The sequence below is a fragment of the Amblyomma maculatum genome, chromosome 1 (assembly GCF_055883805.1).
Source record: "Amblyomma maculatum isolate TAMU_Amacu chromosome 1, ASM5588380v1, whole genome shotgun sequence".
Taxonomy (NCBI): Eukaryota; Metazoa; Arthropoda; class Arachnida; order Ixodida; family Ixodidae; genus Amblyomma; species Amblyomma maculatum.
In genome coordinates, this window is record NC_139344.1 from 125,719,602 (window position 1) to 125,724,570 (window position 4,969).

General features: G+C 46.8%; 1 pseudogene; it reads left to right on the top strand.

Annotated features, from left to right (window-relative positions):
• Nucleotides 1–3,456: 3,456 nt before the first annotated feature.
• LOC146203870 (ELAV-like protein 1 pseudogene) lies at nucleotides 3,457–4,530 on the top strand (annotated as a pseudogene).
• Nucleotides 4,531–4,969: the final 439 nt, after the last annotated feature.

Sequence of the window (4,969 nt, forward strand, 5' to 3'; positions counted from 1 at the left end):
GTCGAAATTTCCGAAGTCCTCCACTACTGCGTCTCTCATAGCCTGAGTCGTTTTGGGACGTTAAACCCCACAAACCACAAACCAAACCACACTGCTACCTAGAACCGATACTTCCGTACAGGAAATAAAGTCTTAATCAAAACTGCTCTCATCTGTCTTTTGAGGAGTCTGTATAGGTATTCTATTAGGAGCAACGAACAGTGATGAAATAAAATGTTACGGCAACTGTGTTAAGGAAGCCTTACAAACTAATCTCACCCCGTGAATCCAGTGGGTGTGAACAGGGCAAGCAAACGGGCACTTAAGGGCTAAATAGCACTGGTAGAAGGAATGAATGTTTGCCGTTTCAAAGACTCAGCGTTAACAGCGCGAGTTTCCATCATGTTGGCGGACTCCGGAAACCGCTCTATAAGGTAGTACAGGGTTATCAACGCGCTAGTTCGCATTTATATTCGTATAGAGGGTCCAACTACTGCTCTGCACCTGGCTGTACACAAAAACGTAACAAACCATAACCAAGCAAACCAGGCGAGGGTTCAAGCATTGTGCACTGTTTTTTTATTATTATTATTATTATTTTTCTCCCGGAGCTCGATGCGAGACAGCGGAAAGCCACCTGGCGGGTGTAGAATGTTTTTCGAGAGGTAATATTTAGAGTGCAGAAGAAGATAAATCTTAAGAAAAAGGCTAAAAAAGAAGTGGTTCGCTTATCCTATATCTGCCGAGTTGCGAACCTGCCGGCTAGCAGTTACGGTGCACTGCGTCGGTCAGCTAGTAGTTTCTGACGCGGGATTAGGTTAGGGTCTGCCGCTTGGCTTTATGTACCAGTTTTTGTTTGCCCTTTATGTTTGGTTTGTTTTCGCGAAACGTTTTATGAATTTTTTCGTTCGGAAAGTGTTACAGGCAAACGGATCCGAACCACCTAGACCTTCACGCAGCCCCGGTCCCAGTAAGTAGTGTGCGCGTTAGGCTGTGCAAATCGGTCATTTAGTGCTTGTGGTCGGCTGCCCGGTCTTCGAGTACTTTGCGATGAAAGAATATTCCAAGCTGAATTATCCAATCGATGGTTTGCATCAGAGTGGCATCGGCAGTCGTTATAGGGCCGTCACTGTCGAACACCTGGTATCGTACTGCGCAAGAATGAAAGCAGCAACGCAAATTGAATTTCCTTTTAAAGTACCGAATTAACATAGGGCGATTTTTAAAGATCACTGAACAAGGGTAGAGGGGGAGCCTCAGTTCGCAAGCCGAGCCAATGTTTCGCCAAGTGAACTTGTCTTCGTCTGGACAGCGCGATCATCAGTGTCGGGGTTTAAATACGTTTTTGCTTCCGGCAAAGAAATGCTAGGAAGGGGGGAGATGGGTTGGTGGCGAGAAAGATGCAGAGCGAACAGCGAAAGAATGCTCCTTCGGTATGTATTCTGAACGTGGAACCACTCATCCTGTGACCAGAAAAAGAAAATAAAAAGCGGCACCAGGCAGGAAAAACTACAATGCAGGGTAGATGATTAGTCAGCACTTAAAGGTGGTCCGATGACTGGCACGCCTTTTTCGAAAGAGGACTGACATTCCAAATGGTCCTGATAACGAATTCAGCTGCAGGGGAACAGTTCTCAAACGTTTTCTGCTTTGACGGGAGGAGGACCAAGAAACAATAGACCAAGTGATCCACACCTGCCACGTCTGTAGTGAAAGACTCCGAACATTTGGTGACACGGGGCTCTTTAATGTTCACTGACATCGCGCAGCACACGGACACCACTCCGTTACGCCTCGATCGAAACGGAGTGCCTGGCGTTTATTCTGATGGCGAACCTAGGCGCGTGCCACAGGCCAGGCGGCGCCGCGGGATGATGGCGGTGGTATGTACTCGTGAAAGAAGAAGATCCAATATAATGATGCATAGTAAAGAGACCTTTTTTTTTTCTCTCTCCATAACAATGTGGAGAGTGGCCCTGAGTTCTTCAATAGAATATTGTTCCACAAGAATCTGTATATTTTTTTGTTTTCCTGCCCTTGATCACACATAGGTTCCTGTGGCCTAGTTGCCATGGACATTCTACATGTGTGGTTTAGCAAATAACGTGCCTCAAGACCTATTTTATAATAATAAGCCATGTCTAAAAGCTCTGTAATCCATAGCTTTTAAAGGTACGTGATCACAATAGCTTTGACTAAAATGACATGCCAGAAATGTTTTGATCAAGCATTTCCTTCTGCCGGTACTTCAACAACGCCCTCCTCTGCTCAGAATATTTTTTCACATGTTTCTTCCATCTCGATTGGTAATTTCTGTCTTTCCAAAGTGTTTTACCCGTTTTTTTTTCTTCATATTTGTTTGTTATTTTTCTGGGTATATTTTTTTTTTTAACAGCTTGGACCCGTCGTTTTTTACCGCCATCGCTTCTGCTCCTTGCAGCTGGCGTTGGGGGCCCTCCTGTCTTTCTGGCCGGTTCGCTGACTCGCTGCCCGGTTGACCCACCTGTCGAAAGCGTGATTCCGTACTCTCAACGGTAGGGTTCTCTGAGCAGCGTCACCTAGTGACATCAGGAATATTGTAAAAATGAATCAGAGCGCATTTAAAGCCTGCCATTCTCGTTGCTTCATTATTAACAGGAAATAAAGAAAAAAAAAAGCTTCCGTGGCGCAATTGATTGACAGTAATTACTTGAGCACTGTACGAATGAAACATCTGTTCAAATCCTGTAAGTTCATCTTTTTCTGCATTGTTTATTAAAACGCAACGTACCAAGATCATTACTGGGTGGGTGTTCCCCTTTAGCTTAAACTATGTGGTGTTTTTAAGATAAGAGATTAAGAGATAGGAAACGTGCAGAGTGGGTCAGAGAAATAACTCAAGTTACCGACATTCTAGTGGAAATTAAGAGGAAAAAATGGACATGGGCAGGACATGTAGTGCGAAGAGAGGATAACCGATGGTTGCTTAGGGTAACAAACTGGATTCCAAGGGAAGGAAAGCGTAGCAGGGGGTGGCAGAAAGTTAGGTGGGCGGATGAGATTAAGAAGTTCGCAGGGGTCAAGTGGATGCAGCTAGCACAGAACCGGATTAAGTGGAGAAATATGGGAGAGGCCTTCGCCCTGCAGTGGGTATAGTCAGGCTGGTGATGATGATGATGATGATGATGTGGTGGTGGTGTTTTTTATTCTTAATAGCCACAGAACCAGCCGTGAACAGAGTCCCGAGGAGACAGTTTAACAATGGTAACTGTATTCAATTACCTTCACCGTAATCATTTTCTGCCTTCAGAGAGTGTATGTTACATTTAGGTTGCGTTCAGAGACACCTATCCGTAACAATCGCCGTTTAACCCGCTGAGAGGCAACGAGTGAGGAGAAAGAAGTTGCGAGACCCCACCGTTGAGGAAACGGAATTACGCCTGCTGCAGTGCTTCGAAGGAAGTGCCTTTTTTTTTCTTCCTCCCGACCCTAGCCATCAGTCCTGTGAGCTCCTGGCAAGACGGGAGCAAGCTAAACCGAACCCGAACAGTGAGGGCCTGACCCAGCATGCACAGTGGAAGAAGACGAAGCCATGGAAGCCGACGGTGGCAATAGCCAGACCAACCTGATCATCAACTACCTTCCCCAATGCCTGACGGACGAGGAGTTCCGCAACCTTTTCACCAGCATCGGTCCCATAAAGTCGTCCAAGATTGTGCGCCAGAAGGCAACGGGTTACAGCTATGGCTTTGGCTTTGTCGACTACGAAGGAGCTGGCGATGCAGCGAGAGCCATTGAGACACTCAACGGCTTGCAGCTACAGAACAAGAAGATCAAGGTGGGATACGCGCAGCCCGGCGGCGAGACCATTAAACCTGCCAACCTTTACATCCGTGGCATCCCTAAGCACTTTCCAGCAGAGCAGGCCGAGAAGCTGTTTGCTGATTTTGGCCGGCTGATCCAGTTCAGGGTGCTCAAGGAGGACTCGGGCGATACTAACAAGGGGGTAGCTTTCGCGTTGTACCATCTCCGGGAGAACGCCGAAGCTGCCATGGCAGCGCTGACGGGCCAAACGCTGCCGGGTGCCACCGAACCACTCCTCGTCAAGTTTGCAGTGGACAACTCCAAGAAGGTACGTCCGCCCGGAGGCCGAGGTACCCAGGATCAGCTCATCGGACCCCCAGGTGCTGGTGCTGGACCCATGAGTGGTGCTCAGGGTCGCTGTCGGTACAACCCACTGACTGGCTCCTACCAGTATCCAATGGGTGGCATGGCTTCGGCTCCCACTGCAGCTGATGCTGGTGGGCGCGTTCTTTTTGTCTACAACATTGAGACCGATACAGACGAGAAGTCGCTCTTGCAACACTTTGCCAAATACGGCACTGTGACCGAGGTGAACATCATCCGTGACACGGCCACAGGGCTTTCCAAGGGATTTGGCTTTGTGACCATGGCCAACTACCAGGACTGCGTGCGGGCCATTGAGGCTCTCAACGGGTTCCTCTATGCAGGCTTGTTTATCAAGAGAGATGGCACATAACACAGATGAAATGTCTATATTGAGCCAATAAAAAGCCGGCCTACCCACAATGCTGGACTTTCAGTTTCAAACAGATAATTATATTAATTCATATTGTTTGGCTGTTCTATATTGGAAACCCAGCCTTATTTGTCGACTATCGTAAAATTTCCATCTGATTTTTCGATGGCTTCTAAATAGTTTCATGCTCTCAAATTCATTGGCACCGCAATATTTGTAAGCCAATCCTACTTACTGGCTAGTAAGGTGATGTTAGTATCGGATTTATATATTGCATGGTTTCCTATTTTCTTGCCAATCCGTTGCTTGGAGGCATTCGCATATATACAGAGCTGTTTTTGCAACTCATTGGAAGATTCACTGAAGACAAACCAGAAATAAGTATTGTGAACGATATTTCTTTATTTAGTAAAAAAAAAAGCGCTCATAAGGCACAAAGGTTTGAGTGAAATCCGGTGCTGAAGTTGTGAC